Source organism: Crotalus tigris, unplaced genomic scaffold, assembly GCF_016545835.1.
Source record: "Crotalus tigris isolate CLP2741 ecotype Arizona unplaced genomic scaffold, ASM1654583v1 scf7180000020518.712944, whole genome shotgun sequence".
In the NCBI taxonomy this organism is placed as follows: Eukaryota; Metazoa; Chordata; class Lepidosauria; order Squamata; family Viperidae; genus Crotalus; species Crotalus tigris.
In genome coordinates, this window is record NW_024098057.1 from 166,067 (window position 1) to 187,542 (window position 21,476).

At 39.0% G+C, this 21,476-nt stretch overlaps 1 protein-coding gene across 8 annotated transcripts in view; it reads right to left on the bottom strand.

Annotated features, from left to right (window-relative positions):
* Window positions 1-21,476, bottom strand: part of SEMA6A (semaphorin 6A) — a 173,904-nt gene that overhangs the window by 86,070 nt on the left and 66,358 nt on the right. The window contains exon 1 of one of the 8 annotated variants that reach the window (XM_039366995.1): window positions 3,653-3,671. The exons of the other annotated variants lie outside the window; for them this stretch is intronic. The gene's annotated coding sequence lies outside the window, so the exon portion shown is untranslated. Of the gene's footprint in view, window positions 1-3,652; window positions 3,672-21,476 lie in introns of those variants that run through there. 8 annotated transcript variants of the gene reach the window in all.

The following is a 21,476-nucleotide window of genomic DNA, read 5'->3' on the forward strand; positions in this document are numbered from 1 at the left end:
TAGGAAATATATTATCTTTTAAGTATGGATGTATTTTTCTGATAAAGTGAATGTTATTAGATATTTTTTACCTCCTGCAATTCCCAAATTCTCAGGAGTTCACAGTAATCTATCTATCTATGGTACAAATTAAAAGAACTAACCATAATGTCATTAGAAACAGAATTGTAATTACAATCAATTTAGATACAAATAATTGAAAGCTCTTTGAAACAATCATTTTTAATAATAAAGGCAACGATTATTTCAAAGAGCAGAAATTGCTACTGAGATGCAGCATCTATAAAACCAGAAAAAAAAAAGTTGGTAAGGCACTAAGCTAGAAACCAGGAGTCTGTGAGTTCTATTCCTGCCTTAGACATGAAAGAAAGCTGGGTGATTAGGGGTCAGTTACTCTCTCCCAGCCCAATCTGCCTCACAGTGTTGTTATTGTGGGGAAAATAGAGGGAGGAAGGAGTATTATATACGTTTGTTTCCTCAAATTATTTATAAAAATAATCAAGGTGGATTAAAAATATTAAATAAATAAAAATAAACTTCTGTGACATGTACATTGTGGAAATTGAGGGTTATCAATCTTCTAGGATTACCTCATCAGTGGTTTGAACAAGATTGCAAACCATATTGGGTTTTATAAATTACAATCTATGTGTTGGATGGCACTTGGAAGTTTAATTTTAATATAAATCAAATGTCTCTGTCAGTTCTTAAAATTATACTAGAAAATAAACATTTCCTAAAATGCCAACACTCAGTGAAACATTCTTTTAAACAGAATCTTAATCTTATATTCAGGACATTACATGAGAACTGATCATCACATTTACTTGTGTTGAGATCCAAGATAAACACAGTTTATAAAGATAACATAATAATTTATCTTGATTCAGAAAAACACTGGGATGCATTTATATATTCTGGCTTCAATACAAAAGCTAAAAGGTCAGAACATTGTTGTTCTCTTGTAAACATCTTTGTTTTAAGACAGTATAAGGTATACCTTATATAAGGTATAGGCATATTTTGTGTCTAGAACTGGAACCTAAGATTATAAGAATGTTGAACCGTGGATCGCTCCACCACCATCAAAAATGCTAGAGAAATATAATAAAATGTTCTTATTATTTAGACCTTGATGAATGCTGCTAGAAGGAAGGATTTACCAATCATTCTTTACATATAATGAAAGAGTATATAAAGTTAGAGGAACTGAGTTAGGCTTTTGTTTTCTTTGAAGAGATATACTTAATATATAAGTTGTGTGATTCAACAGTATTGATCAGAGACCATTACTCTGAAATTTGAACAATTGTAGTGAGTACTTTGCTGAAAAGACTACTGACAAATGGATGCAGGAAACAAACATTTAAGGCCATTGCTTTGTACTAACTTCATGGTGTTTACATTAATAACTCCAGCAACAAACTACCATTCCATCACTTATGCCTAGATATAGTTGCTACTCAACTCTATGATGATGGAGCATAAGCACAATTTCTTTTACTTAACAGCAGAGACACTTAAAATGACAAAATATAACTTTGAAACCAGTTACACTATACACCCACCAACATTAGCAAGCTACTGTTTATAAACAGGGAGAAAACCCCATACCCACTAGCACTGGTGATGTTACCTAGCTGGATAATGAAATGTCTGCAAGCAAACAACCAAGCTCAGAGTGCACCATAATTTAATCCTGAGCTACAGATATTCTCTTCTATTAGAGAATTACAAAGATGCTTGAATAATTTGGGAGATGGGAGAAATACATGTTCATTTAAGAAATAAAAGTAGATCTATTAATAATTTGTGGAAGTTCCACAAGTCTGTCAAGATTTTTAGTGGAACTAAGCACCAAATGCAGTACCACATGCTGTTTTGACATGAGAAAAACTGTATTGTCAGCCGTTTCATTTCTACATCTTTAATATGAAATAAATACACTAATGGTAAAAACAGTGATATTTTTCAGTACTATGCTTGCATAGGAAACATTTTTGTACTCAAATGGCTTTCTATGCTCTCCTTTAGCACAGGTATTTTTAAAATATACAAATTTCTGTACAGATATATGTAAAAGTATGTCAAAGATCAAGTGTAACATTTTGGGGGAGATTTTTTATTTTAAATAAGGGAAAAGCAGAAATAATGAAACTTGTTATACCTTTCAGGACCACATTGCTCAATTCTACTAATTAAATTTCAGAAACTAAATCAATATTTTTGTATGCCCGCAGAAAACATGGCAACATTTTCTAATTCTAATTTCTTTACAATGACTTGCAATTTAGGCCAATTTCTCCCAGTTGCACAGCATAAGCTTCTCTTCTATCTTCTCATGGTTCTATGAGCAGATTTGCGTTTCTCTCTGTAATTATGAGAATCTCAGCTAGAGACCACCAGGTTTAATGCATATTCTCTTTACATTGCCAGTAACCAATGACAAACTAGCATTTTTTGTGCTTTCTCCTTCATAACACAATTAATTATCAACATATACAAGAATAGGAAAAAACGATTTTAAAACAAGGACCATTTAATAACATAAATATTTAGTTCCATTTAATAAATTGGTAAAGCCTCTCTAATAAACGATTTCAAAGCTAAAAGCTACACCAATTCCAGTTTGAAAAGCTAATCTGACAACCTCTATAGACAAGAAGACCTGATCTTTTTTGCTTGTTTAGATTTTTTCCCCATATGGAATGTAATTTTAAGATTAAATTAAATGCATATATAGGTAATCTTCAACTTTGGACCTGTTGTTTAGTGACTGTTCAAAATTATGACAGACCTCCCCAGAGCTACTTTTACAACATGGTTTAAAAATTCCAACAGCTACACCCATCTGCAGTCATGTGACTGTATTTTGGGAGCTTGGCAATCATCCTGCATTTATGGCTGTTTGCAGCATCCCATGTCACATGACTACAGTGCTTATAATTTTTTTTTTGGGGGGGGGTGAAACTTCTAGCAAAAAACACCCATTGGGTATAATGGGTTCTCTTTATCAATCACCACAAAAAAATCATAAAATCAGGGGCAGTTACATGGTGACCTACTTAACAATTGCCATGGCTTATGTCCATAATTCTGGGATCAATTACTGTTGAAGATAAGGATTTTGCTGCATGCTATTTTGCAGGTTTAACTGGTAGCTATTGTTTTTTTAAGAAAGGAAACCTTAGAGGCTTAAGGAGGGGAAGAGATTTTCTAGAAACCTAATCAATGAGAAATGAAAAATTTGCATAGAAGCCTGACTCATAATATACAGTACATCACAGCCAAAATTTTAATATGATTTGAACATTTTTAAAGATAGCACTTTTCAAGACAAATTGGGAAACGTGATATCTTTTAATTTTTTAAGCATATTTTCTTTTAAAAGATTTCTGTATACTTGTATTAAAGTGAATATAATAAATGAATATAATAAATGAAAAATTTCACATTTAAGTCAATTGTTGAAAAATGAAAGTGCCTATTCCATCTTGTTGTAATTATACATAACTCATGTTGGTTTATGTTGGTGCAGTTCATTAAGAAATGAAGCTCATCAGCTTTCCTTGATTTAGCTTTAGAAAAGCAAGTTTTTGTAATATGCATTTCAAAAATAATCAATGTTCTCTTACAGAAGCTTGAAACTTACCATGTATTGCAACCATCATCTAGAAAAACAAAAATAATGATCAAAGCTATGCTAACCATCCAAAAATGCTCATCATTTTAAAATATAAATCAGAACTTGATTATACCAGTTGTTCATGCAGGATATCCTTGCTTTGTATTTCTAATATAGTCACAAGAGTGGCAACATTTTAAAAGCACAACATCCAGTATATGAGAGTGGCAACATTTTAAAAGCACAACATCCAAAATCTACTCAAGCAAAGTGATATTGCTATGTAAAAGCAAATTAGAAATTCAAATTCTATGGAAAGTACCCTGAGGCTGTTTTCCAACATTCCTAGAAAATAATACATTTTTTTCCTCATAACTTTTTGTGGTGGGTTGGTCTGAGAATGTATGGCACAAAGTCAGCCAATGAGCTTTCAAGGTTAAAGACAAAGTTAAACCCAGATATTAATCCTACATCATAATTTATTATACCATATAGTACCGATTCTCTACAATATACAGATTTCCTCTAGAAAAGAAGAATAAATAAGATAAATAATTTATGTAACTCCAAAAAGATCAAAATTCTATGTAAACAAACAATTCTGTAAGAAAATTGTCATTCAACTTCCTTATATACCTATGAGACTCATTTCCATATACTGTATAGCAGTGGTGGTGGCACTACCCAGAGGCAGCACTCAGAGCCCTCTCTGTGGGCACGCACACTGTTGCCCCAGCAGAGTTCGCCAGAGTAGCAAGCACATGGCGTTTGGAAGCGACAGGGCAGGAAGTGAGTGAGCAAGCAGCATTGGCCCCCCAGGGATGCCCCCAAAATGGCGAGGGACTAGCCCTGGCCATGCTCACCCAGGCTGCCATGCTCACCCAGGCTGCCATGATCACTGCAGCCACACCCAACCAGTGGACCACGCCCCCCCTGAGAGCACCACAATGCTGATGTAGCCGTGGCACTTTGCGATAAATAAGTGGGTTTTGGGTTGCAGTTTGGTCTCTAAAAGGTTCGCCATCACTGCTGTATAGCAATAAGTAATAAAAGAGTATTAATAGTAATATTAGCCATTAAATAAAGCAAAATTTGAACAAAAACAAATTTTGGATGTTTAGTACGTAAGTGAAAGTTTAAAATTATGTCAAATGTGAAAATGCTAATGTTTTACTAAGTAGTGTTTTAATTGCTGCAATATTTAGCAGAATTACTTTGGAACTAGAAGAAGTTAGGTATTTCAAATAATTATTTATCTTCAAGCAGGGCCAATTTAAAGAAATTTAAAAGCACAATCCTGTAGATATCATCTCATAAAGCCATTAAAGGACTTTTTTCAAAAGTCTACAAGACTTCTGCCTAGGCAATTTCTTTTATTATAACATTATCGGTGTACAGATAGTCCTCACTTTCTGACTGCCTTATTAAGTAGCTGTTCAAAGTTATACTTATGTAAATAATAGCTATTTAGGGGGGGAGGGTTAAGGGGGGGATGGGGGGAGGGAAGGGGGGGAGGGATTTTATTGTAAAAGTTTATAAAATTTTTAATAATAATAAAAAAATAATAGCTTTGGGAACAATCCTCACATTTACAACTGATGCAGCATCTTGTGGTCACATGATCATCATTTGTGTGCTTTACAACTGGTTGGGACAAGAAAAGGTGGAAATAAAGTCATGTTTCATTTAATGACCATAGAGGTTTGCTCAACAACTGAAAGAGAAATGAGATCATAAGCTCATTGAGAGCATGGGATGTTTGGTTAGTGACTATGCTGCTTAGCATAATGGCTGGTTCCAGTTGTGATTACTAAGCTAAGACTACCTGCATTTGTCTAAAACCTTCCAAGACTGTGCCAGTCATAAATTGCAAGAAATGAACTCTAAGACAATAAGTCTACTAACTATAGTTGAATTTATTCTCAGGTACATTGCATAATTTGATCTACAAGTAATTTCAGTAATTGGTGTCTTTCAAAGATATCATTTTAGATTAGAATGGCTGAAAATTCTGGCAGTGGAAATAGATAAACATACCACAAGAACCAAGCCTTCTGTCTTTTTTTAGGCATTCCTGCTGGCTGCAAGGAACCAGAGAAAGTAAGTCGGCAGCAATGAAGTAGTACATTGGCCGTTCATTAGGGCAGCTTTTTTAATCCTCTCTAGCTTAACAGTATTTCCCAGTGTGGCCCACTGATAGACTTTATTTTACTGTCAGAAGATTAGGCCTTCTGTAAGGCTCTTTTATCCAGAGAGTTGACATTATAATCATCAATTCAGGTTTATGGATCCATCCCACAAGGTTCATGGAAGTTATGCTTGTACCCAAAGCCCATTTTTCTCTGAATTTTTTCATCTCAATTTTAAATAGCGGGTCTCTATGCATTACAAATATATGGACGTACAAGAAAAATGCACCAAATAAATCAGGATCTAAAAAAGGAACACAGCTGTATTGTTATCTACTCCTTTCAAAACATTTCGGCTGGGTGGCTTGCTGCAAGTGGCCAGATTGTAAAGTTGCAGTACCTGGATATATGAATTGGCAATGATGGATGAGCTACCTTTTGAGAAGGAGTAACTGCTAATCCACATGCTGAATCATTGGAGGAGTAAGTCAAAATAATTCTCTTTCAGTGCAGGAAATATTCCCTGCCCTTTCAAGTACAAGACGCAGGGTTTGCAAAAGAGTATTAAAAAAAGGTCACCCCAACGAATCAGCAGAATGTTCCTAGAAAACATAAAAGAGAAAAACCTGACTATTTAGCTTTCTAATGTTCAAATACTCATATTTCTTTGTCATCTATTGCTATGCCAAATTTATGAAACAAAAGTTGACTGTTCCAATATCTCCCAAATAACAGAATAGAAAGGAAATATGTGCTAAGGGTTTACAGTTTTGCTTTGTATTGGGACATGTGGAAGATACTATTAAATGCTTAAGGTACAACTGCTGGGAATTATAACAGACATCAGAAGTGTCTCTTTTTGTTAAAATAATGTAGATTACCATTAGAAAGAAAGCACTGACAACTAGTGATCATGAATACAGGTGCGCAGCTGCTTTTCCCCTACATGGGTTAAGTTAATAGCTGTAATCTGAGGTAAGCCATGAATCAAAAAGTAGAAATCTATAAAAAACTGACAGAGACAAAGATCAAAGCTGGTCACTGGGACTGAAGAACTGCTTACAACCAAAGAAGACAAACTTGAAAAGCAGATGTCAAAATTAAAGAATAATCTAAAGATTTTTTAAAATGTCGGAGCAAAGATTAACCAGCTCCCAAAGCCATTTTTCAATCCTTTTTTGTCCAGGAGGGTGCTACAGTCATTATGAGTGTCATGAGCATAACAGCTGGAGTTTTCAATAGCCTCTTACACAGGCCACATTGAACTGGGCAGAAACACCGGCCATTTTGGAGTTTATCTGCATGACCTGGATACCGCAACATGCAGAAAGGGATCATACCTTGGTCCTATCTAAGGTGGCATGCTGCAGATCGTAAAAGGGATGTTGACAGGTCAAATGAGGGGCTTGACTTATACTTTTTAATATACAGGTAGTCCTCAATTTACAACAGTTCACTTAGTGACCATTCAATGTTACAACGGCACTGAAAAAAGTGACTTATGACCGTTTTTCACACAACCGTTTCAACATCTCCATGGTTATATGACCAAAATTCAGATCCTTAGCAACTGACCCATATTTATGATGGTTGCAGTGTCCTGGGGTCATGTGATCAGCTTTTGCAACCTCCTGATGAGCAAAGTCAATGGGGGAAGCCAGATTCATTTAATAACCATGTTGCTAACTTAACAAATGCAATGATTCACTTAACAACAGTGGAAAGAAAAGTCGTAAAATGGGGCAACAAAAGTCACAAAATGGGGCAACTCACTTAACAAATGTTTTACTTAACAACATAAATTTTGGGCTCAATTTTGGTCATAACTTGAGGACTGTACTGTACCTGTACCTGTATTCTGAACTTTAGAGATGCTTCTCCAGAAACTTCAGTGTTATCCACATGAAAAAGAAATGTACAAAGTATGAACTAGAAAGCCGTAGCTGCTGATACTTCCCGTGCATTACTTGATTCCCATATTATTGGTCACAATCTTCATTTACTTTTTGCTTCCATTCTTGCTTTGACATAGTACACCATATTTCTTCTTCAAAAACTAAGTAGAACTTATAATTCTAATTAATTACAAATTAATTATGGAAAAGTGACGTTTCTTTACAAGTAAGTTGCTCGCAAGAAGTCATCAATAATCTGTGGCCTATAGAAGAAAGTGTATTTCAATGCTATATTCTAGGATATTTCATCCCAAACACTACGTTATGAATTTAGATCCGTAATTGCAACAGATGACACAGAAAATGTCAGCTGAACAGTTATAGATTACTGAAACAAAATGTAATTTTCCTGCAACAGATCAAAAGATAACCAATCAGCACATTTCAAGAGGATAGGGGCAACCTTTGGAGAGGAGTGCATCAGTTAGTCAAAGCTGTGGATCTTCGAGCAATATGGACAGGGTCAAATTAACCTTTTCCCTGCTTTTTTTGAGAACAGGGGAAATGGGGCGTTGTTGGAAATGGAGATGGAGAATCCACCAATGGGTTAACTCTGTCTTCCTGCCCATTAGACTAAGTCAGTCAAACCTGCCACGCTCGTCCTGAACCAGGACACACCCAGTCTTGACGAGGGCAAAAGCTATTGACAACACTCCGACGTGTTGGCTCCCAGATCCCTAACACTGGGCCTGACGGACCCTAAGGGGAGGGAGTGGATTCTCCCTGTCCCTGTAGGAGGGAAGAAGTCAGGGCCCGTGTCTTGTCCCTAAGTACCACTTGTTGGAGGACCCCCCGTCCAAAGGAGGCATCTACAGAGGCAAATTTGTCCAATTTATAATGTCTCACAAATGGGGAAGGCGAAGACCATGTAGCCACTCTACGAATGTCCTTGATGGATGCCTGAGTGGCCCATGCCGTGGAGGTAGCCACACACTGCGCATTGAATGTGCTGTGACACGACTTGGAACTGGCAGGGAATGTGACTGGTAAGCTGCCGCGATGCAAGCACTGATCCACCTGCCTATAGTTGAGGTAGACACCCTCTGACCCATAGAGGAATGGTGAAAAGAAATAAAAAGGGCCTCAGACTTGCGCAAGACAGCCGTTTGTCTGATATAGTAACAGAGGGCTCTGCGGATGTCCAGTGTATGCCATTGCTGTTCCAAGTCATGAGACAGATTAGGGCAAAAATCAGGCAGTACAATCTCCTGAGCCTTATGAAACAGAGTGTTGACCTTGGGAATAAAGGTAGGATCCAAATGAAGGACCACCCAGTCTCGATGAAAAATGCATAGGTCACCCCTAATAGAAAGCGCTGCCAACTCAGAAATCTGCCTGGCTGATGTGATCGCTACCAGAAAGCGACCTTGAGAGACAAGGACCGCAGGGCACAGGTTCCGAGAGGCTCAAGGGGTGACTTGGTGAGGGCCTCTAGGACACATGGCAACTCCCAAGAGGGATACCTATGAACCACGGGGGGCTTGGTGTTAGTGGCACCCTTGATAAAGGAGCGTATCAATGGATGTTGACCCAACGCCACCGAGTTGTCACAGATAAGTACAGTGGATAGAGACGCCACCTGTCTGCATATGGTATTAGGCGCTAAGCCCCTATTGAGACTCTCCAGTAAATAATCCAAGATCCTTGAAATAGTCAAATCCGAGATAGTTAAGTGGTGTCTTTCGCACCAATGACAGAAATTTTTCCATGTGGAATCATAGATGCGATTGGTCACCGGCCTTCGGGAGGCCTGAATCATGGAAATGATGCCTGGTGAACAGGATTCCCAAGACAGGATCTGGCATTCAAGTGCCAGGCGGTTAACTGAAGCCACTGGGGTTCTGGATGATGCAGAACTCCCTGGCTGAAAGATATGCGACCCATGGTGGAGACCTGGAGAGATTCACGAGGGCGGTGAACCATGGCCTCTGAGGCCAATACAGTGCCACGAGTATCACCTCCACCTGCTCGTGCAGCAGTTTGTGAATAGCTGCCAGGATCAGAGGGAAAGGGGGAAACATGTAGAGCTGGCCCCCCCGGCCATGGATCCCGAAGAGAATCCGCTCTCTCTGCCCCTGGGGAGGGGAATCAGGAGATCTCGAGAGTTGGGAGTTTGACAGAGAAGCGAACAAGTCTAGGACTGGTTGCCCGAACCTCTCCGATATCTCTCTGAAGAGGTCCGGGTGCAGGCACCATTCTGTCGGTTTGCCTCCGAGATGTGGTTGGCCCTGATGGAGGCAAGGTTGGCTTCTGCCCAAGAGCCCAACAGCTGGGCCTTGGCCATGAGGGTCCTGGAACGGGTACCCTCTTGCCGGTTCACATGGGCCTTTGCCGCCACATTGTCCGTAAGGACCAGTACATGTTGCCTTGTAACCCTGTTGCAGAAGTGGCGGAGAGCCAGATGTATGGCTCTGAGCTCCAACCAATTGATGTTGTGTCTCAGGTCTAACCGGGACCACCGCCCCAACTGAGACTGAAGGTGCGCTCCCAAGTCGAACAGACTGGCATCTGTCATAAGTTTGAGCTGAACGGGTTCCTTGAAGAAGGACCCTCTGGCTACCGCTGGTGAGGACCAACGGAGAGACTGTCTGGGTAGGGACCCTTATACTTTGGTTGGAGGAGCTGGTGTCCAACCTTTGGAAAGGGAGCAGGAACCACTGGAGGTTCCTGGAATGTAGTCTGGCCCAAGGTACAATCGCTATGCATGAAATCATCTTTCCCACCAACTGGGAAAGCACGGCAGTGTGACTATGTGCTCCCTGCGGACCTTGAGGACCAGAGCTCGGATGCTGTCCTGACAGTCCGGGGAGAGGTAGACCTGGCAACGGTCTGTATCCATGATGGACCCTAGGTGCAGGAGATGGGTCGAGGGAAATGTCTGGCTCTTTTGAAAGTTCACCGAGAACCTGTGGTCCTGGAGGACCCTGATGGACAACGCTAGGTTCATCTGGGTGGCTGGAAGGGAGGATGACTGAATAAGAATGTTGTCCAGATAGCATTGAATGTGTACCGGTACCAGCCTCAAATGTGTGTCTAGCACTGCCAGGATTTTGGTAAACACCCTTGGGGCTGACAAACGGCAGGGCTCTGTACTGGTAATGATGGCCCATATAACAGAACCTGAGAAACTGCCAGTGGTCAGGGAGGATGGGGATGTGGAGGTACATCTCCGTGAGGTATATGGATGTCAGGAAATCCCCCTTCCTTACGCTGCCCAAGATGGACTGGAGCGTTTGCTCTTGAATTTCCTGTATGCAATGTGGGAGTTGAGACCTTTGAGGTCGAGAATCGCCCTCCATCCTCTTGGGAACTACGAAGAGGATGGAATAGAATCCCCTGCCCCGTTGACCTGCTGACACCAGTTCTATGGCTCTTATGTCCAGGAGATGACAGATGGCCTCGTGCATGAGGCCCTTCTTGATTGGGTTCCTGGATTGCGGGCAAGAAATAAAGTGTCTTGGCGGATTGGACATGAATTCTAGGGACAGACCATCCCGTATGGTCTGGAGGACCCAGGAGTCTGTGGTGGTGACCTCCCACTGGTGGGCAAAGAGTGTCAGCCTGCCCCCTATGGGAGGAGCCTTCTGGGAGTCACTTGGACCTTCTAAAAGGGCCACTTGCCCTGGTACTGCTGCCTGGGTCTGGAGCCTGATCTGTCCGACAGGCGGTCCTGTCTGGCCATGAAGGAACAGGGGGGCTATGCAGAAACCAAGCCTATCCCTGACCGAAAGGACTGCCTGCAGGCATATGGATTGGAACGCCTGTCAGCTCACCTACTAAGATGGGTCATGATCTTCCATTTATCCTTATTTTCAGTCAAATAAGGTTCCAGGACCTCTCCAAACAGCTGACCACCTGATAAGGGGCTGCAGCCAAGCGCCATTTGGATTTGGTGTCAGCCTGTCAATGCTTGAGCCACAATAATCACTGTGCTGTGACATTGGAGGCAATGGTCCTGGAAGCAAATCTGGCTGCATGCAGTGACGCATCAGAGAATACTCCAATGCTGCAACTAATTTGCTCAGGTCTTGGTGCGTGTGTACCTCCTCCGGAGGGATTCTGACATGTAGTTGACGGAGCCAGAGGAGGGAGGTCCTGGCAATGAAGGATGAGCAAGTAGCAGTTCTTACCGCCCACGCCGCAGCCTGATGAGTTCTGCAGAAGGTCAATTCCCATCTCCTATCCTCGGCCTTTAGCGCGTCGGCCATATCCCCCGACACCGTAGAAGAAGACAAGAGATGGGTCAAGGGTTCATCCACCATTGGCACCTCCAGGGCATCAGCCAGGTCAGGAGCTGCGCTGAACAGTTTCTTGTCCGTTCCACCCAGTGAAGGGAAGGTGCTGGGTGAGGCCCATTGCTTCTGAACTGCGTTCAGGAAGAGGGGGGGACAGGGAACATGGTGCTGAGTCACAAAGAGCTCGGGAAAAACCGGGTTTGGATCTGTACTGGTTGAGGGGCCTGGCTGAGGAACTCGACCAGGGCCTATGTTAGTGGTGATGCTAGCCTTGCAAAGCAAAGGCAAGAAGAGGGCCGGGTTAAAGAGAAAGGCAAGAAGAGAGGCAGGTCTTCCTCCTCCGACCATGGAATGTCAGTTTGGTCGTACTCCTCAGGAGATGAAGCCCTACTATGGGAGGTTCGGGGCAGTGAGGGAGAACCGTGGTACTCGGGTGCTCTAGACTGGAGAAGATACGATGGGGCCATGGATGCCACCGACTCAGGCCTAGGCATATGATAAGACCTGGCCGCAAAGGCCTGGTCAACTGCCTGTGACATTAGAGCCTGAAGGTGTTCCATGGAAAGGGGTCCTGGAGGCTCAGCCATCCTGAGCCCAGCTGCCGTGGGAGTATAGGTGGCCTCTGGGCCCGACTGTGGGGCCCATGGCGCAGGTGGAGTCGAGTGGGTGTCTGGATTGTGAACCTCCCCAGGAGGAGGGATGTGTGAGGGGATCCCCTCCGGGGACCAGACCCCCTGAGCAGAAGTGGAGGGCCCCAGTGGGAAGTCAAAGATCGAGGTCTCTGACTGTTCCCCCCCGCCCTGCCCTGTTTCTGCGCTTTGGAAAATTCCCTCTCCAAAGCCTGGTGCCTCCTGCTAGCCTGTTTTTCCACCAGCTTGGAAGGTTTCCTTCCTGAAATGGTCTTTGCCTTGGCCCTGATCTTGCCGTCTGCCTGTTTGGAGGACTTACGCCTCTTTTGACTAATGGGCAGAGAGGCGGCATCTTGAGATTGGGGCACCGTGGTGTCCTCCATCATGTGGTGAGATATCTCAGGTAGTGCTGAGAGGGAACTCAGGCCTATGGAGCCAAGTACAATTTGTGACAAGACCTTCTGGCAGATTAGACTAGTACAGTTGGAGCAGGTGGCAAGTTTGACTGACTTAGTCTAATGGACAGGAAGAAAGAGCTAACCCACTGGTGGATTCCCCATCTCCTATCCTGGAAAATGCTTTTTTTAAAAAACATGTTAAATCTGTTTTAAAGCTTGCAATGTAATGTTCATGAGCTTCCCACCTAAAAATGATGTTACACTTACTTTTGGAATCCACGATTGGCATGGGCTCTGAGTAAAAGCATGCAAGGGATTCAGGGTTACTTAGATTATCAATTTATGCTGCAAAAAGTATCAATTTCTAAACAATATATAAACAATATATTGTACAATATATTGTACAATATATTGTAGGTCATGTGCCATAGATTCCATAGTTTACTCGTTAAGTTCCATTTTTGTAAACATTCCTTTTATAATTTTTATCAGGTTCCTCACTAGTTATTATGATAAGCATAAGACACTAGCTTACAGTATGTTCTTTAACTTATGGCCCTATAGTTTTGGAATGTGCCTTCAAAATGTAAGGATCAGGGTGTAGCCTCAAAAACACACTTTCTATATCATGGGGGACTCGTTAAGTTTTTAATGTAGATTAACTAAGACCTCTATAAATGGGTGGTCTTGAAGGGTAAGAACAAATAATTTGCAGGAGCATCTATCCTACAGGTTCTTGCAAAGTAGGTTTGCTCCTGGTCCCCTTGTTGAACAAAGGTGATGCTTTAATAATAGGTTTATGAAAGCCTTTTTAAAATTTAGTTTGAAAATTTAACATATTCATGGATATGCACACCTGTTTATTATATCTGGAAAGTATCACATCTTTTTTCTGGTAATCTTCTATGTATTTGAAACAAAGATAATATTCCCATATGGAAATATCTGTCAAAGAAAGCATTTAATATGTGACTCAAAAGCTCCTGAATGATTTAGATTAAACTATGATTCTCATATTTAAATCTAGTTTTTTACTTTAATATTTTATCAATTGAAAATAATTATAAAAGAAATACCATATAAAATTATTAAGGAGGCTTTTTAAATGAAAATGCTATGCCATATCATCATGATCCCAGATTATTTCATGGTGTCAGATGCTGCTTCCCTCTCAACAGAGAAAACTGTTTCGTCAGACTTTCCCATGAATTTTTAATACTAAATTTCCAGCTGCTTAGTTGTAGCCACTATGCAAATTTGAAGCATATCATGTTGGCTTCTTCTTGTGTTTTTTAAATCCTTATTAAAAAAAGCAGTTGGAATGAATCCCAATTACGTACAGCTTTGCGATTGAATCTTGATATCATAAATGTCCCAATTTTGATGAACATACAGTGCCTATTATTGAATGTTTTGAATGTAATAGGAAATTAAGATTATTTCCAATGTCATCAGACTTTATAAAGTGTTGCACTTGTTTCTTCTGTTTTATGCTTCAGAGAAGATTACCAGATGTTTTTGTTTCTCATTTTAAAACTCATCATGCTTCCCCAAAGCATCTGAACATATTGCAGTTTATTGGTGTCAAATTAGTAGGCAAAATCATAATTAGAGACCTTAGGTTGGTCCTGTCTATTTTCATTGATCAGTTGATGAGGGAAAAAAAGGAACAGGATATAAATGTATAATGATAGAAGCTTTTGATTTTGTGCATAAAGTGGGAAGAGGAATTGTGCAAAGCAAACATTTATCACATTAAATGAAACCAGTTTATCTTTTATCTTTTTGTTTGAACAAATGTACTATCCCCCAACTACATTCTCTACAAAAAATGTGTCATCCAGCCCTGTGGCAACCTATTCATTGCATATACATTTTGTCACTTGGTTTCTGACATTATTGACCTTGTCTTTTCTCATGATTGTAGAAGCTCCAGTCACCCTTCAATAATTTCACAGAAAGTTATGGATGATATGGATGCTTTATTGCATTTCTGTTGTGACAAAATTCTGGAAAACTTATATTTTGCAACAAACACTAATACTTTACCTTGTTTTGGAGACTGAAAGTAAAGTAGATTTAATAATATGTGGTCTGCCGGAGGAAATTCTGCTGAGCTATTTTTTACATCCTTGCTGAATTTGTGATTTTCCTGACTCTCAAAGCGGGAACAAAAACACCTCAGAAAGATTGAGTAGCTGATTATCATTACAATAATATAAAAGTGGTTAGGAGAAGAAGCCACTTACAATTATTCTTTCAAAATAACACTAGAAAGTGATGGCAAAGATGTATTGATGTTTTTTAGTTGTTGAAAAAAATGCTTGCAATCTGGTAAAAATTTAACTTCTCTTTTGAAAAATTATAGAGACCGCCTGCCTTGCAAAAGCTCCTTCCTATTAATGCTTTTGCAGAGGACCAGTGCTGGTACAAAATGGAGGGTGCGGGAGAGGGGGGACAAAGGGAAATTCAATTCAGCTGTAGTTTGTATGTGGCATCTTACTGACAAAAGGCATAGCTTAAATTTTTTATTATATATATTGGGTTATAAATCAATGCATTATACATTGATATAAGGTAACATACACATCAGTTAACTAGAAGCAATTTGCAAGCTTTTTTCATGTAGTGAATCCCATTATCATGTGATAATTAGTTATCTGGAACTACCATGTGTTAGCTCTTTGTAGTGATTGGTGCTTTGGTTTATGGCAGAATGGTGAACATGGAACATAAATTTAAAACATGTCTAGCCGCTGATTGACACATTCCAAGACTCATAGTAGACATCTTTGTTAGGTAATTGTGTTGAGAAATTAAACGGGGGAAATGTCCAAATGTCTATAATATACTGTAACAGTATAGCATTAGAAATAAGAGCTCCCATCTCCCTTCCTGCTTTATATAAGAATTCATTTTGTTCAAGTATGTCTGTATGAAATATTCATACATTTTTTAAAACTATAGTCCCATGTGATTTGCTCTAGACAATACATATTCAGATTATGCCATCATAAAAGCCACAGTGAAGGTCAACGTTTGGCAATTTAGAACAGGAGGGAATGGATTTATGAAATAACTTTCCAATCCCCTCAGAATCAGTGCCTAATCATCAAATGTATATTAATATACTGAGGCGACATTCAGTAAGTAAATCATTTTGACAGCACATCAGTGACTAAAACGCCACTTTTCCTTCTTTAAGTAGATATATTCTGGAGAAGGATTGGATGTGAGAAACATCTGATAGTAGCAGTGAATATTTCCATGATTGTTCGTAAATCTTGAATTGAAGTTCCCAGCTAAATAATTTCACCTATATCCAGCTTCCATAATATTCCACATTTTCTATGAAAAAATAAAGTTAGCTGGAGTGAAGTTTCTCACTGCATTTCCTCTGGTCAGTGTTATTTTAGCCCAGGAAGCATCAGAATAGATGTGAAGAAAGTTCTTGCATGTATGATATGCATAGGATGGGTCTATGACAACTTGCCACAGCCAACTCACATCCCAATTTGTTATGGGACAATTTGTCATGGCCAACTCACCACAAGACAGCTCATCGCGGGACAAGCGTTACACTAATATCGAAGAAATAGTGGAATAGAATCATGCCAAAAGAGGGTCAAAATTAAATGTGAATGACAAATATTAAAATAATTATTATTGATTTTTAATTGAATGTTGAATTGTCCACAGCAAGTTGTCCCTTGGTGAGTTGCCTGTTGTAAGTTGGCTGCAGTAAATTGTCCCACTCTGGCACCAAAGATCAAGAATTGTTGAAAACTTTACACTAAAGCCTCGTTCCACAAAGAAGTGCTCTTTGTGTTCTTCCTTCCTTCGCCAGATTAAACCCCACGCCTTCCTTTTTCTATTCCTTTTCTCTCCATAAAGCTCTAAAAGCACTTCTTTACTGCAGAAACTGATTATACATTCCTCAACTCCCTGGGAGGAGTTTTATGCCTCATTGGAAATAAATGCAGTGACAAATACACATTCTAAAGCTCTCATTTGTAGCATCTGTCATTTCACTATCCCCCAGTTCACAACCCTCTTTTGACTGTAATGTGTGTGTATAGAACTATAGAAATCAAACTGGAAACACCTCAAGATGAGATGCATACTATTCTTAAAAAGAAATCAGAATTTATTTGATTGTATTTGTTAGCAGTTTTCTTTTTTTCTTATGGGAAATGAGAATTTCTTATTTCTTAAGCAGGCAACTAAGAATTTGTTGGGTGCAACTGGTACAGAAATCTTATAAGTACATATTTTTGATAAGGACATTTCCTCTGTTGCAACTGTGTGCAATTCATGATCCACTAAGTCAAATATAACCCACGAGGATCTCATTTAGGGTATACACTCATACACTGCAGAAAAGGAAATACACAGTAAAAAAGGCCACAATCTATGCTAAGCTTGTATGTCCTAACTCGTAGGAACAGATACACATTTAAAATAAATATTATAATTTAAGTAACAGACTATAGCTTCTGGAAAACTCTGTGGCAAGATGATCTGTTTGCCACTTCTGTTTAATGTTGAGCATATGTATTATTGATTCTTTGTCCTCCAGTTTTTGGTCACCGTTTCAACTGAAGTATTTAAATTTAGTTTTATTTAGAACAGAACCCGTAGAATCATGGTCCAAGTTAGTTATAATCAACCTATCTGTATTTGTTTCATTGAGTTTACTTTAACTAATTTTGAATTTTGATCCAATCATTTATCTGAGAAGCCATAATTTGAAGATTGTCAATGATACATACTAAATAGATTTACAATAATACTATCAATAAAGTACAGGTAGTCTTTGACTTACAACCATTTGTTTAGTGACAGTCCAAAACAAAATAGCATTGAAAAAAATGACTTATGACTTAACGACTGTTTTTCACACTCATGACCGTTGCAGCATGCTCATGGTCATGTGATCAAAATTCAGGTATTTGGCAAATGGCATGTATTTATGACAACTGCATTGCCCTAGGGTCATCTGATCACCATTTGTAACCTTCCTAATCAGCTTCTGACAAGCAAAGTCAATGGAAGAAGCCATATTCACTTAACGACCACATGATTCACTTAACTGCAGTGATTTAATTAACCTTTTATGAAAAGGTCGTAAAATGGGACAAAACTCATTTAACATTTATCTTGTTAAGCTATAGAAATTTTGGGCTCCGTTGTGGTTATAAATCGAAGACTACTTGTATAGTGAAATAAGATTGCTATCACATAGTTATTGTCACCAGAATAATATTTAAATAATAAATTCAGTGAAAATCCCAGGAGCCAGAAACAGTACAGTATTTGTACTCTTGTACAGTATGGTGCAACTGGTACACATTAGGGCAGTGCAGTAATTTGGATCTGATAAACAAAATCATTCTTGGGAACCAGGACCTGTTTGCAATCCTAAAAGCAGTTTTATCTTTCCCATAATTATTTAAAAGTGTTGCAAGATGGATGCTGCTCAACCAGTTACTTATATCCTCAGTGATGAATCAAAAAATGCCAATTCCATGGGACTTTTAGCTGTTCTACTAGATTTTGTCTTTGAACCAAATGTTAGACTACATTATTTCTGACTAATGATAAAAGAAAAAAGAGGAAATAATTCCATAACCAGAGTTCAAATCAAATTTCAATCACACTGATGTCATTTATTAGTTAATACCTGATCTAAAATATTATTTGGAAATCTCCCAGTAATTTCAAGTGATTTTGTTTCCTCATAAAATTTTAGAGTAGGAATAAAAGATGCAATCAAATGCCATTCTAGAAGTAGAGTTGGGTAACAGGATGGACAGAGTAGAGACAAAGCTGATAAAGAAATCTAGTCTCCTCTTTCAGATGTTGTAAATGTGTAGATAATGAGAACAGTACCTGGCCTTCAAAAGATTAATGATATCCACATTTTGTACATGATAGCATCTAATATGCAGCACTGACTTCCACCAACTACAAAGAAATAATTGTGCAACAACTGCCAACATTCAGGAGATTATCAGCTGTTAGTCGAAATAGGTATAATTGTGTGTGTGTGTGTGTGTGTGTGTAAGAGAGAGAGAGAGATTAGGATTCATATAATTAATGTTTTCTTGCCAGTAGGAAAAAGAGTATATGCATTCTTTGTTATAGTAATAAGAATTTTGTGTGTATATATGTGTGTGTGTATTTCAAATGACTTTCCTAGGATTTACAGTTGCGCAAGACAATATACAAAATTTTCTATTGTCTCTGAGAAGCCTTATGAGAATCAAAGATTTACTTTAGCAAAGTGTTCTAGTCATTTCATGAAAAATACCACTATCTTTAAAAATCCACAAATATAAGAAACCCTAAAACCTTTTTGCCTTCAGGTTAGTTTTCTTTGTAAATTTTTGAAGAGCCAGCAATAAAACCAAGAACAAGGAACCAAACTGGTTTATGTTCCCCTCAAATCTGGATGTACCTGAAAAGTATAAAGTCATTTTCATATATCCAATTTTGTATATGACTACAGTCTGAGATCTCAGGGAATCTCTGCTGTGTGTCAGGAAGCCCCTTTGCACCGTGTTGCTGGGCAGAATCTGGGCTTCTTGTGACACAAAGGGACTTCCTGGCACACCATGGTTTTGGGCTGCAACAAGAAACCCTAGTCATCCCAGCGTCTCAGCTGCAGTTTCCCTTGGCATTCCTGAAATCCTGTGCTCCTCTGCACTTGGCCCTCCCAACTCACCATTACCATCTTCTTGCTCTCACTGCTGACAAAGAATGCCTAGTCTGGCCCTTAGCAATGCAGTTGCTCACCATGTGGCATCTTCCCCAGGTTGTGCATGGTAGTTTAACCTGTGACACCTGGGGAAGATACCAATACATGGCCGGCAGCTGCTTTGCGAAAGGCCAGGTAAGGCCAGGCCAGCCTTCAGCAGCAGCAGGAATGACAAGCAGGAATGTCAGCTGGGGTGGCACAGGGCAGCAGAGGTCCAATAGGCATAGATGAGGGAAACAGGTGGGTGGGAGAAGTTCAAGTCTTTGTAAGGGTCTTGCAACAACTGTAACTTCAGGCATCAGTCTAAGTCCCTTTGCCATAATTTCAAACTCTGGATGAATGAATGATTGTAAGACAAGGATTTCCTATACTTTTTATAATACATACATTTTTCTTATAATTTACAGACTTCTGAAGCATTATAGTTATATCACAATAGCAATATGCATGGACTAAGCTTCTGTTCCCTAAATGTACTACTTGTTTTTTCCTATGCTTTCTCATGCATTTTTCTTGCATTTCGGTCCATTTAGTCCATTACTTGTAATAGTAATAAGTAGGCTTTTTTCTTCAACCCCAACAGCCATTTTTGCGCAACCAAAAATCCCCACGATAATAGTACAGTTACAGTTATGATAGAATTTATGGCACCTGCTAATCCATTTCCATATGTTCCATACAAAATGTTTACTCTTATTTTGACTTGGGGTAATTATTAAGATGGTAGTTCAGACTTCATGATTCTTGCCTAGAATATATTGGATTCAATCTCTTTCCTTTAGACAGGCTGGTCTCCTGAATGGGCACTTGTGACCTGCTGATATTCAGAACTCATTTTTGAAGGTATCATTTATTTCTAAACATCAAAAAAGATTTCATTCTCCTTTTTTACACTTCTGTGTAATAAACCTTCCAGAACTGTCAAATGTGCATATTTTGGTACAATACAACAGTCCTTTTCAATTAATATATCATCTTGAAGGGTATATGACAGATCATTTGTCTGAAAACATTTTTATGTAGAGATTGTATTGTGCACATCAAATATAAATTCTACACTTGAAAACGTCAGGAAATAACATTGATAAAGTAGAAATGCATTATGTGTACTGTAGGACCTTTTAAAGAATAAGTAATCAAATTCACAAAGTATTTCCTTTTTTACAAAGTTGTAAAAATTAATATTCATCATCATAATTCAATATAAGCTCCTGTTTCCAGGAAGTTCTGAAATTGCATTTCAGCTGTTCCAAATCAGATTCAACTGAGAAATTTTGGCAATCAGAAAACTCAGCCATATTCCCCAAAATGAACAGATTTGCTAATCCTACTAAATAGAAAAAACAATAGCTAACAACATTGGAAAGCAGTATAAAGTTTTTGTTTTCTCTGTATATAGCTTAAAAAAATAGCAAAGTTTTCTCTGAAGATATAAAAATATTTCTCTCCCTCTTTCAAAATTAGTCCAACTGTTAATTACAAGAATTGAAAAAAGTTGTTCTTGAATTTCAAACTGCTATTAGAAATGTCTTCCTTCCAATTACTTCTGGATTTCTTGTGGGTTAAATCCCCCCAGTTTAAAATACAAAGAAGTTTCTTAATGCAGCAATTTAGAAAGCTATATCTCTTGTATACAGTTAATATTAAGAGAGAAGTTTCACTAATTAAAGACTGTTAGCAGGAAGAAAAGAGACAAGTCTGAGCGAACCGGAGAAGAAAGAACCAGTGTGCTAAGTTGTCTTCAT